This window comes from Cervus elaphus, chromosome 22 (genome assembly GCF_910594005.1).
Source record: "Cervus elaphus chromosome 22, mCerEla1.1, whole genome shotgun sequence".
In the NCBI taxonomy this organism is placed as follows: domain Eukaryota; kingdom Metazoa; phylum Chordata; class Mammalia; order Artiodactyla; family Cervidae; genus Cervus; species Cervus elaphus.
In genome coordinates, this window is record NC_057836.1 from 22,307,662 (window position 1) to 22,321,577 (window position 13,916).

The 13,916-nt window shown below is 39.9% G+C and overlaps 1 protein-coding gene across 6 annotated transcripts in view; it reads right to left on the reverse strand.

The window, feature by feature from the left end:
• Window positions 1–13,916, reverse strand: part of LRP6 (LDL receptor related protein 6) — a 173,332-nt gene that overhangs the window by 98,510 nt on the left and 60,906 nt on the right. The window lies entirely within an intron of this gene.

Consider the following 13,916-nt stretch of genomic DNA (forward strand, 5'->3'; position numbering starts at 1 on the left):
GAACTGTGAACAAGTGTTCAAGAAAAGGTTGTTTTAGAAAAGGCAGAGGAACCAGAGATCTAACTGCCAACATCCACTGGATCACTGAAAAAGCAAGAGAGTTCCAAAGAAACATCTACTTCTGCTTTACTGGCTATGCCAAAGCCTTTGACTGTGTGGACCACCACAAACTGTGGAAAGTTCTTCAAGAGATGGAAATACCTACCAGACCACTTGACCGGCCTCTTGAGAAATCTGTATGCAGGTCAGGAAGCAACAGTTAGAACTGGACGTGGAACAACAGACTGGTTCCAAATAGGAAAAGGAGTAGTCAAGGCTGTATATTGTCAACCTGCTTATTTAACTTATATGCAGAGTATATCATGAGAAACTCTGGGCTGGAAGAAGGACAAGCTGGAATCAAGATTGCCGGGAGAAATATCAATAACCTCAGATATGCAGATGACACCACCCTTACAGCAGAAAGCGAAGAACCAAAGAGCCTCTTAATGAAAGTGAAAGAGGAGAGTGAAAAAGTTGGCTTAAAGCTCAACATTCAGAAAACTAAGATCATGGTATCTGTCCGACCATCACTTCATGGCAAATAGATGGGGAAACAGTAGAGACAATGACAGACTTTATTTTTTGGGGCTCCAAAATCACTGCAGATGGTGACTGCAGCCATGAAATTAAAAGACACTTACACCTTGGAAGGAAAGTTATGACCAACATAGACAGCATATTAAAAAGCAGAGGTTCTCTGGTCTCGTGGGAGCATCAGTGTGGTGTGTAGGAAGTGCTCCAGGGGATTCTAAGGGGGGGCCCGGGTTAAGGACGTGGCTCCTGGTCCATTTGTGAGACCTGAGGCCCATGAGGCCCGGCTTCAAATTTTTAAAAAAAAAAATAAAAATAAAATAAAATAAAAAGCAGAGACAGCACTTTGCCAAGAAAGGTCCATCTAGTCAAGGCTACGGTTTTTCCAATAGTCATGTATGGATATAAGAGTTGAACTATAAAGAAAGCTGAGCGCCGAAGAATTGATGCTTTTGAACTGTGGTGTTGGAGAAGACTCTTGAAGAGTCCCTTGGACAGCAAGGAGATCCAACCAGTCCATCCTAAAGGAGATCAGTCCTGGGTGTTCACTGGAAGGACTGATGTTGAAGCTGAAATTCCAGTACTTTGGCCACCTGATGGGAAGAACTGACTCATTTGAAAAGACCCTGATGTTGGGAAAGATTGAAGGTGGAAGGAGAAGGAGATGACAGAGGATGTGATGGTTGGATGGCATCACTGACTCAATGGACGTGAGTATGAGTAAACTCCGGGAGTTGGTGATGGACAGGGAAGCCTGTTGTGTTGAAGTCCATGGGGTCGCAAAGAGTCAGACACGACTGAGCAAATGAACTGAAGGAAAACAAAATGACAGACATAACTACATACAAGTAAATAACAACAATAAAATATAAATGGATTAAAGATTCCATTCAAAAAAGTAATTGTAGAGGGTAAAGCCAACAGGTATTTGGGAAGAAAAAACTGACAGGACTTGGCTTGAGGAGGAATGAAGAGCAGGAACTAAAGAATGTTTCTAGGTCTCTTGTCAAAACAGGGATGCCTTAAAAGAGGTAAATATTAATACACATTAAAATAAATACACAGCTATTAAAGTAAAAGATGTTCAGCCATATACCACCAAGCAGTATGATGTCATATTTGAGTTATCACTGTTTAACAGAGAACTGTTCTTTTGTTTGAACTCTTTAATTATCAATCATATAATTTATAACTACAAGTCCTTTAAGTGTGGAAAAGTTGGATTATAAAAGATAGTGTAGCGGTGATATAAAGCAGAGATTCCAGAGCTAGGGTGCTCAGTCCTGCCACTCCCAGACACATGATTTTGAGCAAGTTACTTCACCTTTCTGAACCTCATATTCCTTATAACAGAAGGATTAAAAACAGATGCATGTCAAATGGTTTCAGCCAGAATTAAAGCAGTCAATATATGCAAAGCACTTATAAGCTCTATCTATGCTCTAGCTATTGTTTTTTACATCATAAATCTCTTGTTCATGGTTTCACTTTTAGAAAGAATAGCAAAGTTATTAACACAATCTTCATACTATCTGGCTCCTACCCATCTCTTCAGCTTTAATTAACACCATTCTACACTTCATATGGGCTTCCCAGGTGACACAGTGGTAAAGAATACACCTGTCAATGCATGAGATGAAGGAGATGCAGCTTTGGTCCCTGGGTGGCAAAGATTCCCTGGAGTAGGAAATGGCAACCCACTCCAGTATTCTTGCCTGGAAAATTCTATCGACAGACAAGCATGGTGGGCTATAGTCCATGAGGTTGCAAAGAGTCAGACAGACACACACACGCCCTTATTCATTATACGCCAGGTACCAGACTCCCTGGCAGTACAGGGCTTTCCCTTTACCTATTATCTTCTCTTTCAGAGCTCAACTGAAATCACGTTTTCTGTAACAGGCCTTCTTTAAATCACAAATCAGGTCACACAGTCCCATATGAGCTCTCAGAGTACCTTACATTCATAGCATTACAACTATATTTGATCATTTGCTTAATGTTTATTACCTCTAACTTACACATTTATGTTTTAGGCAATTTCTGGATTAAGAAAAAAAAAATTTTAAGTAAATGAGGAAAAAATTTTTCCATTTGCTGATTTGGTAAAGTATTCCTTTTGCAGAGGCATACAAATACCTCTTTCTTAATAATGCTATTACATGAAAGAACTCTTGTCTACCACAGCCAGCAGAAAAGAAAACAACACATTAGAAGAATAAGCTGGCAGAGAAACTGACTAGCGATTTCCCATGATCACAGACTGAATCTGGGGGCAGTATTTCTTCATGTACTTTGACATGCTAATTTCATGTCTCAGAGCCAACTGTTCAAAGGTCATTCTATCAGTAAATATTTTAGTAATGTTCTAGCTAACAGCTCATCTTCGTTTATATCTCATAAAGTCAAACATAAGAAAGATAGAATGCAATTATCCTAAGAATTCAGCTCTCTCACCGTACGAGTTTTAAAAAGAAAGCAACCAGTCAATGACAAAATACTAAATCAACCCATGTATTATTTGTTCTTTTATTACTATACAATCCAGGTCCAAAGTCTTCCTATCCTAAATGTTTTGTCCTTCTTTAAACTGAAATATAACTGACACATAACATCATGTGAGTTTAAGATGTACAACATGTTGGCTTGATACTTATATACTGAAATATGACTACCATAGCGTTAGCTAACACATTTACCATTCCACATAATTACTTTCTTTTCCTCAGTGGGAACAATTAAGATCTCGTTGTTTATAATATAGTATTGTTGACTATAATAACTACATTGTGCATTAGATCTCAAGGACTTATTTATCTAATAGTTCTAGGTCTGTACCCTTAAACAACATATTCCCAACTGCTCCAACTCCCAGCTTCTGCTAACCACCAGTCTACGTTGTTTTTGTAAGTTTGGCTCTTTTAGATTCCACATGTAAGTGATGCTATATAATATTTGTCTTTCCCTGACCGACTTATCTCACTTAGCATAATGCCCTCCAGGCCCACCTATGTTTCCACACATGGCAGATTATTTTTTCTCAATGGTTAATATTCCATTGTGCATATATACTGCAACTTCTTTACCCATTCATCTACTGAAGAACATGTAGGTTGTTTCTGTATCTTAGCTATTGTGAATAACCTAACAATGAATTGAGGAGTACATACATCTCTTCAATTCCTGTTTTCATTTCCTTTGGGTATACAGCTAAGCTGTGAACAACAGAAATTGAAACTGCACAGGTCCACACACAAATTTTCTTTTCAACAATAAAATACTAGAGTACCACACAATCCAGTCAATTTTAAGAGAAATCAACCATGAATACTTGTTGGAAGGACTGACGCTGAAGCTCCAGTATTTTGGTCATCTGATGAGAACAGACAACTCATTGGAAAAGCCCCAGACGCTGAGGAAGACTGAAGGCAGAAGGAGAGGAGGGCGTCAGAGGATGAGATGGCTGGATGGCACCATCACTGCAACAGACTCTAATGAACGTGGGCAAACTTCGGGACCTGGTGAGGGACAGGGAGGCCTAGCGGGCTGCAGTCCACGGGGTCCCAAAGCATCAGACACATCCGGGTGACTGAACAGCAGCAACAGGGACAACCACAAAATCCATGGCAGGTTAAATCCACAATGTAGCACCTCAGATACAGAGCTACCATGTACATACAAAGGGAAGACCGTAAGTTACAAGTGGATTTTCAACTGTACAGAGGGTCGGCACCCCTAACCCACATTGTTCAAACTCAACTATAGGACTGCCCTGGTGGTACAGTGGTAAGAATCCACCTGCCAATGCAGGGGTCAAGGGTTCGATCCTGGTCCAGGAAGATTCCACATGCCATGGAGCAACTAAGCCCGAGCACCCTACAGTCTGTACGCTGCAGCGACTGAGCCTGTGCACCTAGGGCCCGTACTCCACAACAAAAGAAGCCATAGCAACGAGAACCCCGAACACCAAGAGGAAGAATAGCCCCCACTTGCCAAAACTAGAGAAAGCCTGCATGCAGCAACAAAGACCCAACACAAACAAGATAAATTAAAAATAATAATAAGCTCAACTGTATATCCAGAAGTAGAATTGCTGAATCATAAGGCAGTTGCATTTTTAATTTTTTAAAGACTTCCATACTGGTTTCCATAGGAACTAAACCAATTTACATGCCTAACAACAGTGTACAAGAATTCCCTTATCTCCACATCCTCAGCATCACTTACCTTTTGTCTTCTTGATAATAAACTTTCTAACAGGTGAGAGGTGATATCTCATTGTGGTTTTGCCTTGCATTTCCCTAATGATTAGCAATACCGAGCACCTTTTCATGTAGCTACTGGCCATTGAGGTTTATTTTCTTTTGAAAAATATCTATTTAGTTCCTCTGCCCATTTTTTTAAATGGACTGGTTTAAGTTGTATAAGTTCTTACTATATTTTGGATACTAACCCTTATCTAATATATGGCTTACAAATATTTTCTCCCACTCTGTAGGGCTTGGCAGGGGGACTATTTCCTTCACTGTGCAGAAACTTTAGTATGATGTAGTCCCACTTGCTGATTTTTGCTGTTGTTGCTTGTGCTGATCTAATTTTTTTCACTTTTACCTGTGAGAGTTTTGACTGTTCTGGATCTCGATAAGGTGTAGGAAAAAGAGGCAGGTGGGAAGATAAACTGAATATCTATGTTTATCTTTTCCCAATCAGTTATTATCCCCATAAATTAAGTGCTTTGGCTAAGAAGTAGTCTTATGTATATGGACAACAACATAAAAATGGCAAAATAATATAGAAGCTTTCTTCAAAAAAAAATTGAAATTTAAACTCTATATGTACCAAACTACACAATTTCTCAAACTTTCTTTAGTTCAGCATTGTATATAGCATGTAACAACGCAGAAGCAGATTTACCATAAATGAAGCATAAGCAAACACCAGGATCCCTCATGGAGGTTCATTACAGTACCCTGCCTTTAATTTTGAACAGGCAGTCACTGCTTTGCAAGTGACTAAGGTTCCACCATAGATTAATTTCAGTTAAATAACATCACCCCACACACACACAACACGGTCAAATTTCAGTTATCATGATAACCACAAATTTCACTACCAGCTCCACAACTCACCGTGTACATGACAGATGTGTTTCCTGATCTGTCATCAATCCCACTCCTCTTTCAAAGCCTATGACTGGTCTCCACTGAACTGCTATTCAGCTCACAGACAGCAAAGTGTACACTCCTGCTGTCTCTTTGTGCTGATAAACCTATGACAGTCTGTGAAAACATCATCAAAAGGAAACTGGCCAAGGAAGAGGAAAGTGCAGCAAAGAAACGAAAAGTGATAAATATAGGAAATGAAATCTGAACTGAATATAAATGGAGCTAGAGAAGGAACAGTTCACGATGGGAATGTTGACACCACTGTCACTCAAGATGCTAGACAGATACGCAGCCAGGAGAACTCAGTCAAAGCCAGCTTACCAACATAAAAGAGCAAAGTGGTTGTGCCCAAAAGGATAAACACATCCCAGAGTGATGCCACCAAAACTAACTCCACACTGAAGGAACTCTCTCAGATAACTCACAACACTGAAAACACAAAAGATTAAATATTTTGAAAGCTTGATCCAAACACAGAGAGGTATATTACAATTCACCAGGGCATAGAAAAGATGCTTGCTCTGTATAGTAAGTTATACAGTGAGAAGAGAGTAGCATTCTCTGCTCAAACTATTTTTAATGATATTTCTAATATTTTAAATTATAGTATGTAAAGACGTACTAGTTTTACTGTTTTTCTACCTCCCTATACATTTACATCAGACAGTAACAATATTTAATATTCTGATGAAAAATTTTAAAGTCACAAAAGAACTGTAATTTATATCCTAATTGGTAAGACTGTTTTATGTAGTTTTGGCTTTGCATGGTGTTCCCCCCCCTTTTTTTAAGAGATTTTTTTTTTTTAATAACTTATTTTGGTCTCCCCTGCTAGGCTTCCCAGGCTTTTCTCTAGTTGCGGTGCACCAGCCTCTCACTGTTGTGGTTTCTCTTGTTACAGAGCACAAGCTCTAAGGAATGAGAGCTTCAGCAGCTACAGCACAGAGGCTCAGTAACTGTAGTTCCTGGGCTCAAGAGCACAGGTTTAGCTGTTCTGAGGCATGTGGCATCTTCCCGGACCAGGGATGGAACCCATGTCCTGTGCATTGGCAGATGTATTCTTTACCACTGAGCCACCAGGGAAGCCCAGTGTTGCAACTTTAGTGTTTGTCTCCATACAAAAAGCTTTTTTAAAAAATTAATCTTTGTTTCATTTTCATCAGTTCAGTTCAATGCAGCGGGATTAACACTGAGCACTCAGTACAGTTCAGTTCAGTGCAGTCACTCAGTCGTGTCCAACTCCTTGCAACCTCATGGACTGCAACACGCCAGGTCTCACTGTCCATCACCAGCTCCTGGAGTTTACTCAAACTCATGTCCATTGAGTCGGTGATGCCATCCAACCATCGCATCCTCTGTCATCCCCTTCTCCTTCTGCCTTCCATCTTTCCCAGCATCAGGGTCTTTCCAAATGAGTCAGTTCTTCCCACCAGGTGGCCAAAGTATTGGAGTTTCAGCTTCAACATCAGTCCTTCCAATGAACACCCAGGACTGATCTCCTTTAGGATGGACTGGTTGGATCTCTTTGCAGTCCAAGAAAATCTCAAGAGTCTTCTCCAACACCACAGTTCAAAAGCATCAATTCTCCGGCGCTCAGCTTTCTTTATAGTCCAACTCTCACATTCATACATGACCACTGGAAAAACCATAGCCTTGACTAGACGGACCTTTGTTGACAAAGTAATGTCTCTGCTTTTTAATATGCTGTCTATGTTGGTCATAACTTCCCTTCCAAGGAGTAAGCGTCTTTTAATTTCATGGCTGCAGTCACCATTTGCAGTGATTTTGGAGCCCAAAAAATTAAAGTCAGCCACTGTTTCCCCATTTATTTGCCATGAAGTGATGGGACCAGATACCATGATCTTAGTTATCCTAATGTTAAGCTTTAAGCCAACTTTTTCACTCTCCTCTTTCACTTTCATCAAGAGACTCTTTAGTTCTTCTTCACTTTCTGCCATAAGGGTGGTGTCATCTGCATATCTGAGGTTACTGATACTTCTCCCAGCAATCTTGATTCCAGCTTGTGCTTCTTCCAGTCCAGAGTTTCTCATGATGTACTCTGCATATAAGTTAAATAAGCAGGTTGACAATATACAGCCTTGACTACTCCTTTTCCTATTTGGAACCAGTCTGTTGTTCCATGCCCAGTTTTAACTGTTGCTTCCTGACCTGCATACAGATTTCTCAAGAGGCAGGTGGGTGGTCTGGTATTCCCATCTCTTGAAGAATTTTCCACAGTTTGCGGTGATCCACAGAGTCAAAGGCTTTGGCATAGTCAATAAAGCAGAAATAGATGTTTTTCTGGAACTCTCTTGCTTTTTTAATAATCCAATGGATGTTGGCAATTTGATCTCTGGTTCCTCTGCCTTTTCTAAAACCAGCTTGAACATCTGGAAATTCACGGTTCACGTACTGTTGAAGCCTGGCTTGGAGACTTTTGAGCATTACTTTACTAGCGTGTGAGATGAGTGCAATTGCACAGTAGTTTGAGCATTCTTTGGCATTGCCTTTCTTGGCGACTGGAATGAAAACTGACCTTTTTCAGTCCTGTGGCCACTGCTGAGTTTTCCAAATTTGCTGGCATATTGAGTGCAGCACTTTCACAGCATCATCTTTCAGGATTTGAAATAGCTCAACTGGAATTACATCACCTCCACTGGCTTTGTTCGTAGTGATGCTTCTTAAGGCCCACTTGACTTCACATTCCAGGATGTCTGGCTCTAGGTGAGTGATCACACCATCATGATTAACTCGGTTGTGAAGATCTTTTTGCATAGTTGTTCTGTGTATTCTTGCCACCTCTGTCCTTTACTGAACCCATCTTTGCATGAAATGTTCCCTTGGTATCTCTAATTTTCTTGAAGAGATGTTTAGTCTTTCCCATTCTATTGTTTTCCTCTATTTCTTTGCACAGATCACCGAGGAAGGCTTTCTTATCTCTACTTGCTATTCTTTGGAATTCTGAATTCAAATGGGTGTATCGTTCCTTTTCTCCTTTGCTTTTCACTTCACTTCTTTTCACAGCTATTTGTGAGACATTCTCAGACAGCCATTTTGCTTTTCTGCATTTCTTTTTCTTGGGGATGGTCTTGATCGCTGTCTCCTGTACAATGTCTCGAACCTCAGTCCATAGTTCATCAGGCTCTCTATCAGGTCTAGTCACTTAAATCTATTTGTCACTTCCACTGTACAATGGTAAGGGATGAGCACCTACCAAGTGACAAACACCTCTTGAGGGATGGTCCTGGCATTCAAGGAGTTCTCAGACTAGACAGTTTTCAAATATCATAGGGCTATAAGACAGCTAAGTGTGACCTCTCTACTCTGACAGCAACAGAAGAGCGGCCACGAGGCCAATCAAGAGGTAATGACACCTGAGCTGAGCCTTGAAGGAGAAGCAGGATGGATTATAAGAAATTAGAAGGAAAAAACATACAGTGAAGCACAAATTGTATGTGAGAGGAACTACATGCATTCCAATATTGCTACAACATAAAATGAAAAGTCTGAGGTCAGGGATGAAATCTACTCCAAGACCCTGAGCAAAGTGGTAAACGGAAAAACGTATTACAAAAGCCCTCTTTCCACTGCCTTACACATGCTATTTTACTGTGAATAGTATTATGGTTCCAAATAAATTGAGGCATTATTTTGAGACCAATCACTAGGAGTTTAAAGAAAAATGAACTGCCTAGGTCAAATGTAAACATGACTTCATTAAAAGCCAAACAATGCTTATTACAGCTTTCCAGGTGAAGGAAGACACGAAAACTGGGAGACTAATAAAGCTTTCTCCAGTCAACATCACTGAATTCCTCCCACAAGAAAAGTTGATAAAAGAAATCATAGCACCACCAATTTCCAAAGATACAGTAAAACAAAACTTAAAATTTAGCTGCAAACACACACACAGAAGGTCATCTAAGAAAACTGTGCTTTCACCTTGGTGGTGGTGGTGGTGGTGTAGTCGGCAAGTTATGTATGACTCTTGCGACCCCATGGACTGTAGCCCACCAGCCTCCTTTGTCCTCCATACAGGGGATTTTCCAACCAAGAATACTAGAGTGGGTTGCCATTTCATTCTCCAAGGGATCTTCCTGACCCAGGGGTCAAACCGGGGTCTCCTCCATTGCAGGCAGATTCCTTACCAACTGAGCCACCAGGAAAGCCCCACCTTACGTAAGACTAAATCTAAGGAGATGGCCAGACTTATGTTTTGTTTGTTCATCAGGTGTCAGTACCAACTAATCATCAAATATCCTCTATGTGAATGTACAGATCAATAAACATTAGTAATGTGGAAATATTCAAAGTGTTGAATAACTCTGTTGAATTGCACAGACTGCCCTGAATGAACTGTCTTTATTGTTGTTGTTCAGTCGCTCAGTTGTATCCGACTCTTTGCGACCCCATGGACTGCAGCACACCGGGCTTCACCACCTCCCGGAGCTTGCTCACACTCATATCCATTTAGTCAATGACGCCTTCCAGCCATCTCATCCTCTGTTGTCCCCTTCTCTTCCTGCCTTCAATCTTTCCCAGCATCAAGGTCTTTTCAAATGAGTCAGCTCTTTGCATCAAGTGGCCAAGGTATTGGAATTTCAGCATCAGTCCTTCCAATGAATATTCAGGGTTGATTTCCTTTAAGATTGACTAGTTTGATCTCTTTGCAGTCCAAGCAACTCTCAAGAGTCTTCTCCAACACAATTCAAAAGCGTAAATTCTTCAGCAAGCAGCCTTCTTTATGGTCCAACTCTCACCTTCATATATGACTACTGGAAAAACCATAGCTTTGACTAGACGGGCCTTTGTGGGCAAAGTAATGTCTCTACTTTTTAATATGCTGTTGTGGTTGGTCATAGCGTTTCTTCCAAGGAGTAAGCGTCTTTTAATTTCATGGCTGCAGTCACCATCTGCAGTGATTTTGTAGCCCAAGAAAAGAAAGTATGTCACTGTTTCCAGTTTCCCCATCTATTTGCCATGAAGTGATGGGACTGGATAACACGATCTTAGTTTTGTGAATGTTGAGTTTTAAGCCAGCTTTTTCACTCTCCTCTTTCACTTTCATCAAGAGTTCCTCCTCACTTTCTGCTATAAAGGTGGTGTCATCTGCATATCTGAGGTTATTGATATTTCTCCCAGAAATCTTGATTCCAGCTTGTGCTTCACCCAGCCCAGCATTTCTCATGATGTACTCTGCATATAAATTAAATAAGCAGGGTGACAACATACAGCCTTGACGTACTCCTTTCCCAATTTTCAACCAGTCCATTATTCCACGTCCGATTCTAACTGCTGCTTCGTGATCTACATACAGGTTTCTCTGGAGGCAGGTAAGGTGGTCTGGTATTCCCATCTCTTTAAGAACTTTTCACAGTTTGTTGTGATCCACACAATCAAAGGTTTTAACATCACTGAAGCAGAAGCTTTTCTGGAATTCTCTTGCTTTTTCTATGATCCAACAGATGTTAGCAATTTGATCTCTGGTTCCTCTATGTTTTCTAAATCCAGCTTAAACATCTGGGAGTTCTTCGTTCACATACTGGTGAAGCCTAGCTTGGAGAATTCTGAGTATTACTTTGCTAGCATGTGAAATCAGTGTAATTGTGTGGCAGTCTGAACATTCCTTAGCATTGCCCTTCTTTAGGATTGGAATGAAAACTGACCTTTACCAGTCCTGTGGCCACTGCTGAGTTTTCCAGATTTCCCGGGCAAGAATAGTAGAGTGGGTTGCTATTTCCTTTTCCAGGGGATGTTGCCGACCCAGGAACTGGCCCCACGTCTGCTGCACTGGCAGGCAGAGTCTTCACCACTGAGCCACGTGGGAAGCTCCCTGAAGTGCCTACCTGTGCGGATATTTGCTCTGATGAAAAAGCAGTGGCGGGTAAAACTTCAGGGGGAAACAATTAACTGTACCAACAGTCACTGAATTTATTCTTCACCATATACAAAAGAAAAGCCAGTCTCAATGAATACTGACATTGGTAAGGTAGACAATTATTAATTCCATTAAGTCTTCACCTTTGACTATGCATTTAATATTCTGTGTGACAAAATGCAATCTACAGAGAAAGGACTTCTGCTGTACATGAAAGTAGAATGGCTGTCTTGAGAAAAAGCACCTTGTCAACTGAGATAGATGTTTTCATGGAATGCAATTTCTCACTTTAAAAAAAATAATGATAAACCATGATTAATAAAACTTAGGTATCAGGCAGACACTTTTGTGGAAATAGATGAAATGACCTTGTCACTTCAATTTGTTGCCAGTAACAAAGTCTGAGCTTTCTGCATTCAATCTGTTGCAGTACATTACATATATCTGACAAAGGACGTTTACAATGTATGAAGAATCCCTAAAGTTCAATAGGAGACAACCAACCAAAGTAAAAACTGAGCAAAAGATCTGGACAGACAGATCAACAAGACATACAAATGGCAAAGAATCACACAAAAAAAGGAGTCAACATAATTATTCATCTCAAAAATGAAAATTTAAACTATAATGAGATATCACTATGTATCTATCAAGATGGATAAACTTTAAAAAAAAATAGACAATACAAAGTACTAGCAAAGATGCAGAGCAACTGAAACTCTTATACACCGCTAGTGTTAATGCAAAATGGTACGTCCACTTTGGAAAACTGTTTCCTATGTTAAGTAAACATTCCCATAAGATCTAGTAACCCCATTCCTCTTTTCAAGAGAAATTAAATATGTATTCACACAAAAATCTGTATAATATTTATAGCAGATGTATTCAGTCACCAAAAATTACACAATGTTCTTCAAATGGGGATAGACAAACTGTGACTCATTCGAACAATACTCTAAGCAATGAAAAGAAAACCACTGTAATAAAAATAAAATTAAAAAAGAAATAAGGAAAACCATTTTAGCTGTTAGAAGTCAAAATAATGGTTACTTCTGGGGAAGGAATGGAACATGGGAGGCACTTCAAGAATGCTGGCATTGTACTGTTTTTTACCTATATGCTGCTCACATTGGTGTGATCACATTTATAAACTTAATTTGCTCTCTTAATATGATGTGTACATTTTCTGTATCTGTGTTATAATAAATGTTTATAGTTTTAGGGAAAAGAACCACCAACACACACAACAACATATATAAACTTCAAAAGAGAGAGTAGCTGGAGTCAAACACTAGAAGATGCATGATTCCATTTATGTTACTTTCTAGAAAAAACAAAACTGTGTAGAGTCAGAAAACAAATCAGTGGTTGCCTAGAGCTGCAGGTAGAGGAAAAGGTTGATGACAAAAAGAAAAAATTCGGGGAGCTCATGAATTACTCTCTATTTTAATTATGTCAGTAATTACCCGAATGTATGTGTGTGTGCCCTCAGCTGTGTCCGACTCTGAGACCCATGGACGGTAGCCCACCAGGTCCCTCTCTGTCCATGGAATTTTCCAGGCAAGAATACTGGAGTGGGTTGCCACTGCCTACTCCAGGGCATCTTCCCGACCCAGGGATGGAACCAGCATCTCTTGCATTGGCAGGGGGATTCTGAACCAATGGGGATCAACACCCAAATGTATACATTTGTCTAAATTCAGGAACAGCCACCAGAGAGCATAAATTTAACGTATACAAATTTTACTCTTTTTTAATGGGTAGAAGACTTCACTAAATACTTCACACAAGAAGATGCATGAATGGCCAGCTGGCACATAAAAAGATGCTCAATCTCAACCATCACGGAAGTAGAATAAGGTTCCACTTCACAACCACTAAAATGGCTAACATTAAAAAGACCAAAAATTCCAAATGTTGGGAAGGACGGAGCAAATGAAACTCTCATACGCAACTAGTATAAACTTTGAAAACTAGTTTGGCAGTTTCTTAGAAAGTTAAATGCACACTTAACCCTATGAACCAGTAATTCTAGTTTTAGGTATTTACTCAAAAGAAATTAAAACATATCCACACAATGATCTCTACATATAAGTTCAGAGAAGTTTTATTCATAATAACCAAAAACTGGAAATAACACAAATGCCCATCAAGAGGATGATAAACCAACTCTGGCATATTCATACAACAGAACACTACTCGGCAATGTAAAAGACATAATCAACAATAAGGATGTCTTTTTAAAATTATGGTAAACAAAAGAATTCAGTCTCAAAAGAGTACCTACACAAGGACTCCAT